This window comes from Filicampus tigris, chromosome 9 (assembly GCF_054856515.1).
Source record: "Filicampus tigris isolate MCC_2025a chromosome 9, RoL_Ftig_1.0, whole genome shotgun sequence".
NCBI classification, from domain to species: domain Eukaryota; kingdom Metazoa; phylum Chordata; class Actinopteri; order Syngnathiformes; family Syngnathidae; genus Filicampus; species Filicampus tigris.
Genome location: NC_141225.1, coordinates 5,926,671 through 5,942,980, shown reverse-complemented (window position 1 = coordinate 5,942,980; position 16,310 = coordinate 5,926,671). Strand labels below are relative to the sequence as shown.

The 16,310-nt window shown below is 42.6% G+C and overlaps 1 protein-coding gene across 5 annotated transcripts in view; it reads right to left on the bottom strand.

The window, feature by feature from the left end:
* Window positions 1–16,077, bottom strand: part of tead3b (TEA domain family member 3 b) — a 62,726-nt gene extending 46,649 nt beyond the window's left edge. For 2 of the 5 annotated variants that reach the window (XM_086040140.1, XM_086040143.1), the window contains exons 1-2: window positions 15,892–16,076; window positions 15,448–15,537 (exon numbers count right to left, since the gene is read on the bottom strand). The gene's annotated coding sequence lies outside the window, so the exon portion shown is untranslated. Of the gene's footprint in view, window positions 1–15,447; window positions 15,538–15,891 lie in introns of all 5 variants that reach the window. The other 3 variants (XM_086040142.1, XM_086040144.1, XM_086040139.1) reach the window with 2 other exon arrangements.
* Window positions 16,078–16,310: the final 233 nt, after the last annotated feature.

Here is a 16,310-nt window from a genome sequence, read left to right as displayed (position 1 = left end):
GGAGGAGCGGGGGGGTTGTGGCTCGGCCGTAGAGTTGGTTGGTTTGTTGGGAGAGCGGAGGGGTAAACAAGGAGGGGAGGGGGCCAACGGGGGGAGGTGTTGTCCAATTTTGGCTTCCACTTTGGGCTTTGGAAAACAGAGGGATTGTTTGAGCCGGAACGCAACATCAGCACAGTGAAGGGGGTGGGGGTATTAGAAGTGGAAATACAGTGCATCCTCTGGTTCTATGTCTCATCATTTCCACCAGGCACTTCAAAGGAGACAAAATTAGGGATGTCCTGACACCACTTTTTGAGGCCGTATACAAGTACTTATATTCGAGTACCCACCAATACCGAGTACCGAAACATGATCGTGCCATTACGTCTTGCAATTGTGATGAAAATGTCTTCAATTTTAAGCAAATCTTGTTGAAAACATCAACCGACATAACGTTTTTTCTAACAGTCTTACTACACATTCCACTGTCACTATGTAGCCTCCAACCCTAACCCTGAGAAATACTGTAAACCCCCTCCATCATTGGGGTTATGTTTCAGACCATCCCGAGCAATAAGTGAAATGCATGATACAGAAGTACGCTATTTAAATACTCCCACGGCGTGTTTTTTATAGCATTTACAACACTTGTTTTTTTCAGGTCTTTTTAAGGTAAGAGAGTGGCAGCAATTGATAGGACAATAGTGTAAGAGTGCACCGATCCCTCACTGGTTACATAAACCCCCTTTTTTTCCCTAACTAACAAACATAACATATCATCTCACAATATACAGCACATCAATAATCATGCCCAAAGATGTACACTGTAAAAAGAACCTATTGGTATTGGTGGGTACTCGAATATAAGTACTTGTTGCTTTCTGTAGGCATAAAAAGCAGGACCGAAAAGGATCGAGACATTCAATAATCCCTCTCTAATCTCATCAGTAAAAAATGAAGCTGGTCTTGAAATACTTCCTGTTTCCAGTCTTCTTCTTTCAAATTTACATGGTGTTAAACAATGCTGAGTGGCTTCTCCTGGTGGAAGTGGAGCCCAAAGTGTATGAAAAAGGCAAACTATCATTAAGTTAATAAAAGCAGTTTCACTTGCGGGGGCATCAATTCAAACACTTTTCATGTCATTGCATGCCTGCGTGTGACGTGGTACCAGTTAGTCCGTTCTCTACGCCGTTTGGCTGACTCTGATCGACCGGGCGGGCCTGAAAAATAGACAGGAACTTATAGATGGACTAAAGCATAGACGAATGCCCACCTCTGGTTAAATCCTCCTGTATAAATTAAATAAATCAATTTCCAATCCTGAAGGGGTGCTTTGCCACTTCAATGGACATCTAACTTAACTAGCAGTCGAGCACTATTTGCATTTAATGACGACTTTCCATTCAGCTCAGACCCACTCACTGAAGCGCTCACGACCCACGCTGCATTTTGGCAACAGAAACTGTGCGCTTGTCTATTTTCAGTGGAACATGTTGAATTGTAAATACGGTTGGCTCTATACACATTATTGATAAACCTTGCCCAGATGTGCCTCAAGTCTTTAAGTCCATTCATGAGGTCGTTGGGTCAGGAAAAAACGGAGTATCATAGAGCCAAACTCTGGTGCTCATTTGAGGACCACACCAAAATGTTTACGTGCACCACAGGATATAGTAGGTTGAATACATTAAATATTACTAATGTGATTTGATTTCACAATGCAATTCAGAGTTTTGATTTGACAACTGCACAATAAATGTTCTTGAAATAATCCATTCCAGAAACATTATTTTAATGCCTGTCATTTAGATTGATATCAACATTTGTGCAAAAATATATCAGCTCCTGTGCTTCTATTTACATTTGATAATTTTATATAGCAGCACAACACTACTGGTTGCCTTTCTCAGTTGCTACAGGTCTGTTTATTGTCACTCAAAATAAAGTGAGAAAAGGTCAGCATCCATCCATTATCTGTACCGCTTCTCCTCACAAGGGTCGCGGGGCGTGCTGGAGCCTATCCCAGCTGTCTTTGGGCAGTAGGCGGGGGACACCCTGAACTGGTTGCCAGCCAATCGCAGGGCACACAGAGACAAACATCCGCACTCACAATCACACCTAGGGACAATTTAGAGTATCCAATCAACTTACCATGCATGTTTTTGGAATGTGGGAGGAAACCGGAGTGCCCGGAGAAAACCCACGCAGGCAAAGGGGAGAACATGCAAACTCCACACAGGGAGGCCGGAGCCGGGATCGAACCCACGACCTCTGAACTGTGAGGCGGACGTGCTAACCAGTCGACCACCGTGCCGCCAAGGTCAGCATAATTTTTAATAAAATAACTGAAAATATGCTGTGGCATATTTATATCGTAATATAACATGGAGATATACAATATTTGTACTTTGTATTATTCTATCCATCCGACACAGTCAATAATCAGATAAAAATCCTCCCTGCTTTTTGCTATTGCACCAACTTATTTCTACACGGAATGGGTCTTCCCTCAGTCTGCACTGCAGTAACATTAATCTGTGTGGGCAAATTAACACTGCTATGCTTTTAGTCCAAGATTTTGCTTCAACTTTTCGAATAATAGTTTCAGCCATGGGAATCTGATAACTGGGCCTTGGCTGACTCTGAAGGAGGGCAAATGCTCAAATCCAGCCTAATCGTTCCTGTGTGTGTACCCTGCTTAATTCGACGTGTTATTCTTTAGACTGCAAAAGAGTTGAAACTGAATCAACAGCACTTCTGCTTGTTGTGACCAAGTATCGAGGCACCTGAAAGGGTGATTAAGAGAGGTGTAAAATCCAGGTCCAAAAAGTAAAAACCCTGACACAGTTTGGCTTGATCCACAGGTCCTTCAGGTAAATGAGCTCTTGAATAGAAACACCTGTAGCTAAAGCCACAGTGGCAGGGATTTTACTTTCTACAACTGTATTTGCCATCTCAGTGATTAATAGCCATCCATTATCTATACCGCTTATCCTCACAAGGGTCGCGGGCGTGCTGGAGCCTATCCCAGCTGTCTTCGAGCAGTAGGCGGGGCACACCCTGAATTGGTTGCCAGCCAATCTGTGCATGTGGTGCAACAAACATCCACACTCACAATCACACCTAGGGGCAATTTAGAGAGTCCAATCAACTTACCATGCATGTTTTTGGAATGTGGGAGGAAACCGGAGTACCCGGAGAAAACCCACGCAGGCACGGGGAGAACATGCAAACTCCACGCAGTGAGGCCGGAGCCGGGATCGAACCCACGACCTCAAAACTGTGAGGCGGACGTGCTAACCAGTCAATCACCGTGCCGCCCTCAGTGAATAATAACACAAATGACCTGTTTGCTAAACTGAAAAAACTCAAGAACTGAAAATGGGGACATTGTTTTGAATTGGTTGGAGAGAATTCAACAATATCAGGCAACGCAACACTGTAACTATAAACTTCAAACAGCCCCACTAGATGACACGATGAAGCGCTCAAACTTGACACAACTCACATTGCACTCCTCCCACTTTCTGGGAGTCAGGCCACGGGACGCCCAGACCAACATGCAAGAAAATTCCAATGTGCAGCAGGAATGTAAATAGCGCTGCTGCATGCGCACGTTCATTCAAATGCCGCCATTCATGCCCTGCGCACACAATCCTTCTTTCCTATTCGTGTTCTCAGCACACGACCACGACCATCTCGCTACTTCCTGTTCCCAGCAATCGAATTACCTCAGCCGCGAGTGCCACTGGCGACCGGCCGCGGCCTTTACTACTTTCCCTTCTTTGGGGAGAGGGTTTTGCGAGTGTCGAAATATGCCACTGAAATCCAGTCATTACTAGTGAGTCACTTGCAGGGCTGCTAGGTCACATGCAGGAAACCAGCCAGTATTCTAGGAAAAAAAACATTCCATTGCAGGGATTTCGTATAGGGAATGACGAGAAAGCAACAACAATTTATTATATACATTTTCTTAGAAAGGACAACGGAGCAGTTTGTTTGCTTTTTTCTTGTCCAAACAAGAAGCCGATTATTTTCAAACATGAGACAAGATGGTTGAGGCAATGTCCCTTGGGCTGGTCCACTGACAATCGCAGGGCACATTAATATTGATTAATGTATGTACACATTGTTCATAGAAAATAAAACGACAATATAAAGGTACTGTATACCGTTATACTGTCAGGGTGTTTCCTGGCTCAAATTGAGGCAGAGGTGGGACCGTCCTGACCATGCGTCATGACATGCATGTATTCTGTAAATTCAACTGACTCCCTTTCTTTTACAGGGAACATACTTTAAGTTTAGAGTTCCAACAAGAATGACTATTATCACATTAAAGCATTCATTTATTAAAACTAGAGCCACAATTTTTAATGTTATCGCAAAGAGCCACATTATATGTGGGCGCGCATAACCTTTTTTTTTGTTGGGTTTTTTTTATGGGGTCACACACAAGCTGAACGAGACCCTCTGAAAAACACCCTTGACGAATGCATTAGCCAGTGATAGTAAACTCTTGGATTCCAGTCGAATATAAACGTCCATGGCAGTAAATGAGTTGATGACCCCCTTGAGTTTGGTAAAGAGGAAGAAAATAAATAACATGGAGCCAGGTGCCCTCCAACAAAGTGATGTTCTTCTCGGCCAGGAACTGTCAATTTCTCAAGGGTACTGTAAGCAAACAGGTTGTCATTCCACAGGCGCACATTGAAGAGGTAAACCTGTAGTTTGTGTTTGAAATTGATCTTTTGTGATGCTTGTCATGAGCTGTTAACGAGAGGCATTACAATGAATTGCTGTAATATTTAGCTATGTGAATTGGGTAGAATAAGTACCTAATATAATGTCTGGTGGGTTTCACAAGTGTCCTTCTTAGTCACCAACACGCTGACTCACTTTTCCTTCACACAAGCACATATTGTGAACACATTTCCACCAAGTCGGTTGTGTTTGTCGGTTCGGGTCTTTTCATTTGATATTGTCTTTAAACCTAAATGTTTGGTCTCCACATGCTAAACCACAAGCTCTTATAGTGTTGAAGGCCGCACACAGATGTAGAATAAGCGATTTCAGTCTGTACAAGAGACCTGCACAAATCCTCTACGCTTCTGCCGCCCCTCTACATGCTAGCATACACGCACACACACACACCCACACACACACACACACACGCACACCCATACACGCACACACACTTGACAGGGAAACAACAGGACTTGGCAACCGAAAGAAGCAGCTGCTCTCAAAGGTCGTATTACAGGAGAAAAAAAAACATTTTAGCTTGCTGCTCTGTGACAAGTACATGGCTTTAGCCCCTTCCTCACGCCATTTAAAGGACTTTTTGCTCCCTGTTCTTCTCTTCCTCCCTCGTAAAATAATATGCAAAATTTAAACCACGCTGCCCTCCTGCTCCTCCTAAGTGTGTGTTTGGCCCTAATAAATTTGCTGCAGCTCCTCCAATAACTTCCTCCTACTTCCCATCTGGCGCAGAACTCAGGAAACAATCAGAGCTGAGAGTGAGAGGCTCACACACATACAGTACGTACATGTGCAACACACACACACACATATGCGTGCACGACCACTGGTGAAGTCAAACATTTGCACTGCGATACCAGCTGAGAGAAAAACAATAGAGTTGAGAGTAAAGTCTCATTCACAGAAAGACTCATTTACCGTATGGAAATCACATCGCCACAAATCTTACTCCCATTTGAAAAAATATTTCCTTTCACATTTCGCTAAATCGCTGAATCGCAGCCAAGACGTAAGATACAGCATTTATCAGCCCATGCCTTTTACACTGTGAACCCAGCAAAGGCGGAATATAGCCTCAACCGTGTGCGCTTTAACACAGTAACACGGCATCCCGCCATGAGATAATAGAGATGACGTCAGCATTTGTTTTGACAGCTGCTTTCAACACAATGGGACAGAAGAAGTCATTGTCGGATATGCAACTTCATACCGCTGAATCTGGAAAAATGGACAGACAACCTTTCTCCACCTATTTCATTTCGATACAGAACAGAGAGAAAATGTGGAAAAGACTTAACTAGTCAGCCCAGGCGTGATTTACAATCAAGGCCCAAGTGTTCAATTCCAAATGAATGCCATTCGCCACTTGATTTTACTGTTTGTTTCCATATAAATGTCAATTAACACATATCCCATATGGTAAATGACCCGCATGCGTAGATGCTCGAAATACACTTAATAATAAAGCATCAGATTCATACACGGCTTTTCTGAACACTCAAAGACGCTTTACAATGGATACAATATTGCCCTGGGCTAGGCTGATGGAAGCGTGACTGCCAGTGTGCGCTTGCGGCCCCTCTGACCACCACCAACCATTCATACCAAGCCATACACCATTGTGAGTGGCAATAGAAGGCAAAGTGGGTGAAGTGTCTTGCCCGAGGACACAACGGCACAGGCAGAGCAGTATTCGACCAACTGACCCCCCCAACTGACCCTCCTGAGCAACCGCCGCCCTAAATAATAAACTCTGCAAACATCAATATGACAAACGCCGCTATTAATTAAAAATACAGTGGAACCCCACTATTCATAGGGTGTAGAGACTTAGCACAACCATGACTAGCAAAAATCTGCAAATGATTGACACTACCTTATAAAAGCCATGAAATAAAAATTCAGGAAGAAAGCCCCAGTAGTAGTAGTAACAGAAGTCGTTTACATTTACAGACAATGTTTTCGAACATTTATTCGTGTTGTTTGGGCAGACGCGAGTGTATATACATCACCGCTTCTGATACCCGATAAGTATCAGGTTTTTATCCACCTTTGGAAGAGGCCTGACTCTGATCTGGAGATATCCGGTTTCATGCAAATTCGGAATTGAGTCACTCGAACCATGAACCATTTAAATTCAGCCTGAAGTGTTTGGAGGTCCCTCCAAAGTTTTACACAGAGATCCAACAGAATTGTCTTATTACAGCTGTAACAGATGAAGATGGAATATTGGCCTAACTATCCCACAATCACAAAATGAGATCCATGACTCTTTTAGACACATTTCTGAATATCTACTTCATATCCTTAGCCGAATAGCATAATTACCTAAGTATTTTTTTTAAATGTTTTCAACAAACAAGAATAACACAACAAATTCAACAAACAAGAAGAGTCCCATTGCCTCCATTCAACTTTTGTGGATAACCGTGACCTAGATGACTGAGAATCTACACAGACATATAGGAAAAAAAAATTTTTTTTAGCAAGCACACTGGCATTTCTGCTTGTGACAGTAAATTAAAAAAATATTTGGGCAATTATGCTTTTAGGTCACCAGTATGCTTAGCAGCTTATTCCATTTGTTTTCTGTCAAAATATGATCAGCCCCTTCCAACTGCCTGAGTTGCTGCCCCCAATATAAGCTCAACATTTGACATACAGTAATACATATAATGTTCGAGGAACTACACGTTGCCAGACCCCCCCGGCCTCTTTGACGGCCATGTCTGGCCCATGTACTTGAAACACAAGAACATCCTTTTATTTATAAGTTAATAAAGCTTAGATTGAAGATATATTTCCTCAGCAAACCTGCTCCAATTATGTGTCATGTGACTACTTTATCCGGTGACGGTCATCTGACCGGAGTGAGCAAACCGTGGCTACCTGTAATGCTAGCGCTGCATATTTATGCATAAACATGAATAAACTACTAATACAAAAACTGCTTTCAACACACCAGGACAGGAGAAGTGACTGAAACCTTCCCTGACCGTAGCCAGCTATGGCTCACAGTGGCCGTGTTTGTGATTTATAGTAAAAGCTAAGCTAAAGAACTAACATCTGATGTCATTTACTTGAGAGATGTTACAGTATACATATATAAGTCCTCCACAACGGACCATCGTAACAGACTAAACGTCTGCGAGAGGCACTTGACCCAGCGAGTGAGAGAAAGCCAGGGCACTGAATCAATTGAGATGAAACACCTCCAAATCTGAGACCATGGTCCTCAGTCAGAAAAAGGTGGAGTGCCCTCTCCAGGTCAGGGATGAGGTCCTGCCCCAAGTGGAGAAATTCAAGTATCTTGGGGTCTTGTTCACGAGTAAGGGGAGGAACGACAGGCGGCTCAGTGCAGCGTCTGCAGTGATGCAGACTCTGTATCGGTCTGTCGGGATGAAGAAGGAGTTGAGCTGAAAGGCGAAGCTCTCAACTTACCGGCCGTTCTACGTTCCCACCCTCACTTACTGTATGAAAGAACAAGATCCCGGATACGGGACACATTAAGCGGCCAAAATGAGTCGAGCCGCTGCTCCGCCGCATCGCAAAGAGCCAACGAGGTGGCTCGGGCATCGGATTAGGATGCTTCCCGGACACCTCCCTGGTTAGGTGTTTGGGGCAGGGCATGACCCACCGGGAGGACGACCCAGAACACACTGGAGAAACCGTGTCTCCTGGCTGGCCTGGAGAATGCCTTGGGATTCCCCCGGAAGAGCTGGACAAAGTGGCTGGTGAGAGAAACGTCTGGGCTAGTATAGACGATTACATAGATGGAAAAAAATGGGCTATGCTTAGTCAGACTAGTTTTAAAAGGTTTCCCATCAATCGTTTATCGCCTACAAAATGGGTGCCGTCACAGGCGGATAGGCGGACCGGTCCGTCACATCGACAGAACGCCCAGCTCTGGTAATTAACATCGGCTTTGATCACCTTCCACTCGTCATCCTCCACGTAAGAATTAAACATGAATCCATCTGGAGGGGAAAGACTGACAAGCAGTGAGGCAAGCACCGCGCCAGACTTGCTGCTGTTCTTTCTTTTCTTCTTTTTTTTTTTTTTTTTTTTGCTCCTGAAAACCTGAATCAGCATATTTTGAGGTAGAAAAAAAATCGGAAACATTCCAGAGAATGTAGCGGAGGGAAACCAATCTCGCCTGGATTGGTCATTTTGTGGCTAGGAGCAGTTACAAGTCGTAATGTGCGAACGCTCCAGGACATGCAAGGCCTTTCAGCCAGTGAATTCATCTCAACATATAAATTGTGGCATAACAAAGCAATTAAACACCACCAAGGCTCATGGCTTAGATTGTGAGGTGGGGGGGGGGGGGGGGGGGGGGTTGGTTGTGGAGGGAGGGGGGGGGGGCAATGAAAGGGGATTTTCATCAAGGGAACTCTGAGCCAACTTTGTTGCACACTTAATGTGGGCCTATTCAGGCCTACCATTCGGACAATTGCGCACTGTTATAAGAGCAACTAAAATTAATACCTCTGAGCCGCAGAGGGAGATCCTCCCCCAACCCAAACAGCCTGAACGAGGGGATTAAAGTGGTTTCACATGAGTGCCCTTGGGTCACCAGAACTGAAGTGTGACACACTGTGAGTTTGCGTGTGTGTGCGCGTGTATGTTACCCACAATGCTTATCACAGTAGCCCACACACTTGTAACCTCGAAGCCAGTTATTCCCCATCTTCCTTTTTTTTAAGGGTACTTTCATGTGGAACGTCATTCGGAGGTTGGGCAAGGCGAAAGCCATCAAAAACAAAGACGACAGTGTTCCCGAATACTCCCCTGCATTGCCTCAGCGAATTATCTGGGAAAAGCTCATGGTCTGGAGGAGATGGATGTAAACCTGCGCCGCGTATTATCATCCAGACAATAACGATGGACTGGACACTCTTTAACAACGACTTTTGATTGCAGTATGATGACTCAGTTTACATGCAGCCAATAAAACACAAATATTGGCAGTAATCGGGTTTTTAAAAGCCATGTAAAGGCACGCAATAACCCAATTATGCCATTATTCGGGTTTTTGAAATTCCGAAGATCATGCATGGCTTACTGCCTTTCCAACACGAATATGCATGCATGTAGGCGGTAATCGGAATATCCCGAATGCACGGGACACTCTCCGCATGCTCAACTGCTATTTAGCGCGAAATACTCGTTTAGCGATAAACGAAACGTGGCGAAAGCGAGAGTAAGTACGACACCGCACTTTTAAAGCGAGGAGGAAACCAACAGCTTCATTCGCGCGGTGAGTGACATGAATATAATGTGTTTTATTGACGGAGATGGCGTAAAAAATTGCGTCATGACGTCCGGGCATCTCCGTTTCAATCGGGTTCTTTAAATGTTGTGGGTGACTCTGTCCATTCAAGCCACGTAAACGGGTTATTTCGAATGACTCAGAAATCGGAATTTTTACCTTAACCCGAATATTAACTGGATGTAAACGTAGTCAATGTCGACATAAACAGTGGGAGAAATAATTTTATGATGAATGCTCTCACTTGTAAAGAACTCCTATTTTTATGGTTGCTTATTGATTCTGGTAATAGACAAAATAAGTCAAAACAGAGTTAGAAAATACACACACAAACACAATGCAAAAGTACTTGATCCCTTACAACTTGGTCAGAATTGTGACTTCCACAGATTTGCTGGTGCCCTTATGGCATGCAGCTGTGCACAATCAACCAATTAGCAATATTTCTGATCTTAACCGGACATGTGTATAAAGCACACCTGTTCTCGGAATCCATTTCTTACCTGTCAATCTCTATACCACCATGGGCAAAACTAAACAGCTGATGTCAGGGACAAGCCCTGAGTGACTTACAAAGCCAACAGCAAAATGCTTGTTGTGAAGGTGACAGCTATCGGTGGCATTATCACCTATTGGAAGACACAAATAAGTCCCCACGCAAGATCTTGCGCCATGTTTCCGCATGATCATGGGAAAGGTTAAGGGAGCAAGCTCATCGTACACAACAAGAACTTGCTAATGATCTGGAGGCAGGGACCTCAGTCACCAAGTAAACAGTTGGTAACACACTGTGTAATGGACTTCAGTGTTCTGCAGGTCCCGAGAGGTGCCCGAGAAGACTTGTGCAGGCCTCTCTCATGTTAGCCAGTGAACATAAAAATGACTTGAAGAAGGCTTGGGAGAAGGGTTGTGCTCCGATGAGACCAAAGTTGAACTATTTGGCATCAACTCAACCTGTTGTGTTTGGGGGATAAAAAGCACAAGTATGACATAAAGAGGCTTTTTGCGCCCCCCTCCCCCTCCCTCCCCCGATAAACATCTGACCTCCAAGCGACACCTGCTATTCAAATAAAATACAAAATCAGCATAGTAGTAAGAGAATGTAGCAAATCCAAGCCTTACTCTGCCCTGCCTCCAAAATGATTTTGTTTGTTTTTCCCAAAGCAAATCATATCATAAAGACATGAGTTAGACTTATCAATTAGACATACAATCATTTAAAGAAAAGTTGTTACAAAAGGTTACATTTTCCCACTATTTGCAGTGTCCAAGTTTTTGTGTCCCGGTGATTTGGAGGTGGGGTAAACAATAACTTTAAATATCATTAACATTTTTTAAACTGGCTGCATGTATCTATTTAAAAGGGCAAAGTGAGCACAATCATGGAGGCGGTTAGTTGCTTTACATATTAACCAGAAATGCATTAGCTTGAACCTAGACCGCTGCAATAAACAATTCCAAATAAATGTTACATTTAATTTAATGTGACTATTTGGAGACCATACTTGGCCACTTTGTGGTAATCAATTATCATGGAGACAAAATCTGGAACATTGAGTGTGATGAAAAACAAAGAGGTTAAAATTCTATAATTATTCATTTACAGCCAGATTTCCACTAGGTACCATGCATAATGTTTTGTACAAAATCCTACCAAATGAGGATTGTTGCATTGAACTTCACTTCATCCACATGCATTTACTTTAGAGGATATTTGGGAGTCTGTAGTGTCCTTACGGTGATATAAGCCACATAACAATTGTATAATACAACATTAGCTTCATCGATCAGATACTTCCTTAAGTTTTTTTGCCGATTGAGCGCGCAACATTAAGAGTCAGCAAGTGTGGCACAATCTGGCCTTTCGGCAGTGTGTCCATCAAACTGCATATTGTACCACATAATTGTCACATTAATGTCCTTCTGCTGAGAGCCTTGCGCTTCACTGTGAGGCCCGCTGTGTGTGCTCATCACACACACTCACGCATACGCACACACACATCCACACACACAAGTGGTATTTGTTCGAGGCTGGCTCGACAGAAGGGCAAGTGTCCACCATTTGTGCCGTGCGACCACTTCTGGTCCTGCTGCAAAAAAAGGCAAAAGCAAATTGCGCACAAATGGAGCCCCAGGGCTCATTACGTCCTTCTTCAACAGGTTTTAACACAAATGGGTGAAGCCGCCGCTGACAAACGGTCGACGGCCCGGGGTCCAAAACAAACAAACAAAATGTTGCACTCGAGGCTCTCAGTTGCATGAAATGGAAATATGATGCTTTCTCTTGATTTGTGCTGTTCTTCAGGAGAAAACGTGCTCTCTGAGCAGCTGATAAACATCCTGAAGGAACACAGCTGGGGCCGGTGAGGATGGGGTGATTGAGGAAAAAAAAGACAAACAGACACTTTAGGGAGATAACAACTCCCAAGTAATCTAATTGACCTCAATGACATGGCCTGAGTTAAACAGCCTTGCCTTTGCACAAGCTAAATCTGCAGTGATTGAGAAACACAGGGAGGCCTGCTACATTCACGCTGCTTAAGAACAATGGAGGAAATCTGTTGGAGCAGCAAAATGCTTAATCCCTTCCAGATTTTCCCTCCCCAACAGCATCTATTATAAAGCATCTTCTTGGCGTGTCACGTTTTACCCGGGACAACAATGTTTGGCTCGGCTTGTTTGCATTTCAGAACATCACTTCCACATGTTGCACGCCCGTCGCCTATCGGGGTGGCGCAAACGGCAGCCTGTCACTAAGCAGTTCAGACACACATACATGTGCCCATTTTGAGCACCTTAACCCATTTCAAAAACGCAAGAGACCCGACACAACAAGAAAAAAAATGCTCCTATTCTGGGTTGTTCTCAATTTGCCAGAAAAAAAAATTCTGATAACCGATTAATCGGCCAATCAGTTAAAAAATATATATAATGGATAAAATAACTTCCGTTTTTGGCCCTAAACACTTTAACAATCAAAATATGGATTACAGGCACAACATTTAACTGTTTTACAATAAACTGGTCTTTAGTATTTAACTTTACAAACAGAGGAAACAATTCGATTTTTTGTTGCCGTTTTCTTTAGGGTACATGTTTCAATGTAATCATCTTTATTTTATTTTGTAATAAGTTTATGTGTAAGAACAAAACTAGAAAAATCTGGCAAATAAATAAATAAAATCAGCTTGTTTTTGCCGATTTAAAAAAACGCCAATATTGGCCAATTAAATCAGCTGGCTGAATAATCGTTCGGACCCTAATGATATTTCCACTGACAATCGTGGAATCCTCTCCCAAACTAGAAGTCTGGCATGGTTCCAAAAGTGACCTTATCTGGCTTATCTGGTAACATGTGTTGCCATTACTTGACATTGCAAGAACTGTCATTTTGGACAATATTTAATTAAAATAAAGCACATTTTCATCAGTTACAAGACGCAATGGTACTATCAAGTATTGGTACTTGGCATCGGCGAGTATTCATATCTAGTAATTGTATTTCCAAAAAAGGTGGCATCACTGCATCCCCAGTTTTGCAGTGCACAAACATAGACTGCAATTCTTTTGTTGTGATAATTCACCAGAAGAAAATGTAGTATGCACTGCTATGCAGTATTTCTTTAAACAATCCCGCAAACTAACTAACTAAAAATGACAAAGTGACAAGATAATTAGTTTGTAACAAAGAGGCACCCAAACCGAAACATTAACAGGTTTTTCAGCTCATCTGCTGCCAACCGGACAGACAACATTCTACTGTTTGTGCCAAACCTGTGATTTCAGCTGTAAACACACAAAAAAAAAAAAAAAAAAAGTGCCATAAGAGCTAAACATTTGGCTGGTGTCAAAGAGGAGTCAACAACACAAAAAGCAACAGGTCGCTATAGGTTGAAGTGACACTCACGTTGTTACATAATTAGCCTGAGTACACTCTACAATGGCTTGTCACTGGGTGGTACTCTCAAAACGTGTCTGCTTTTGCACACTTGACCCTTAAACATTGACATTTTTACAGCTTGGGAACACACAGGTACCAGTTTTGCCACGGTTACGTTGGAGAGCAGTAATTACGCCTTTAGGCTAACATTAGCGTAGTAATGTACCTCAATTGTAACCTAGCTTCTGAATGGTACCCTAGATAGATAGATAGATAGATAGATAGATAGATAGATAGATAGATAGATAGATAGATAGATAGATAGATAGATAGATAGATAGATAGATAGATAGATAGATAGATAGATAGATAGGTCTGATTCAATTTTACTTTAAACACTGACAATATCATTTAACATGACACACTTAAAGGCCCATTCATTATTATCTGTATTGGACAGAATTTGAGTTTCACAAAGTGTAAAATGAAACCAAATTCACTTGAGATTTGATCCAATTTAAATTGAGTATTAATGTAATGAAAACAAACATCTGAATTTAAGACTAATGTTCCCATACAGATTCAGATCACCATAATTAGATAGTTGGGCAGACACAGATCCAATTTGAATTCAACACCGACAATCCCAATCATGAGGATCGGGCCCTTAAACTGGAGTTAAGTCGTATCCCATTGGTGGGTCAGAAGCTTTATCATGAAACCAAATGCAAACCAGTTCTGATCCAATTTGAATTTAATGCCGACAATCCCATTAACAGTCACTAAAAATCTGCTGAATATTTGAGTTGGACAAGAGTTTCAGGTTTTCTGTGCACCAAATACACTCCAGGTCTGGTCCCATTGATGTAATGAAAACAATGATTTGAATTTAATACTGAAATTCCCATATAGATATACAGATCAGGTCAGACACTGATCCTGTTTGAATTGAGCATTTAAGCATTCTCATGAATGTTTCTTTTATTTTTTTTAATTCCCATCTGCATGCCATCTTTTAATTTATCTGATGCTTGTTTTTAAATAATCATTTTAATCTAATCATTCGAGATTTTTGTAATGTGTTAATATTTAATTTCTCTCTCTGTAATGCTTTTATTGTTTTATGTAAAGCACTTTGAATTGTCTTGTACATGAAATGTGCTATGGAAATAAATTTGCCTTGCCTTACCACCAACAATCCCATACGTATGAAGAGGCAGTGAACCCATTGTGAAAAGATTTATCCGATTTGGTCTGCATCATGAACAAATTCAGTCCAGAACTGATCCAGTTTGAATTTAACACCGCCAATTCTGTTAAACAACAATCAGGCACTTAAAAATCTGTTGAATATGATAGATAGATAGATAGATAGATAGATAGATAGATAGATAGATAGATAGATAGATAGATAGATAGATAGATAGATAGATAGATAGATAGACTTTATATTCATTGTCACTTGAAGTGTTTAATAACGTTTTGGGCACTTTGTTCTACACCCAAATGACAAGTTTCAGACAAGCGTAGTCCAGAAAAAAAAAGTTTCTCTTACCTCAGCAAATGCGGAGTTCCGAACCAGACTCAACCAGTCGACTATAAAATCGCCGCAAAACGGTTCTGCTCTGCTTGTTTGGTGGAACCGCTGCGTGGAACGACACACACAAAGCACACATGTCGGTGCGATTGTTCGCTGTCAAAACACCATCACGGAGCTTTTTTTGTGTGTGTGCGTCGTTTTTCGTCCCCCGAGCTCGTCGGCGGTTCTTCCCCGCCGAAGACATCCCACTCTCCGGTAAAAGGAGTTCAACAGAACCGTATAAGCAACACCAGCGCGTTTCCTTCCTTCCTTCCTACCCTTCCCTCCCGCTCCGCGGAAAAATGTCAAAAATGACAATGATCCGAAAACTTCACGGAGGGAGAGCAGCGAGCGAGTGAGCGTGGAGGGAGGGAAAAAAAGAAGCCTCGGTGGTAAAAAAGAATTTTGCGTGGAACTTACCTTGTTACAATTTGCTCTTCCCGCCACACAATCTTGCTCAATATACCGACTTTTTGGGACAATTCCGGAGCCCTTGTTTTGCCCTAATATTTTCTCCGGAGGTTTGACAGTATACGTGGAATGTTAAGTATGACTTTGGTATGAAATCAACGCACTACACTGGAAGGCGAAGGGGGGAGGGAGAGAGAGAGAGAGAATGAAAAAAAAAGACGTCCGCGGAGGAGCCATTGGTGAGCGTCAATCAACAAACTTCTGGGCGGGACTCCGGCAAGCTGGAGCGCGGCCGAGGGAGCCTCACTACTCTGCAGCGGAGGGGAGGAACCAAATACACTGTACAGTACACATAAAGTACTTTGTTACTGCCCTCAAGTAGGTTTTTTTCCCCCTCGCAAAACTGGACTTTACACAACTACATGGGT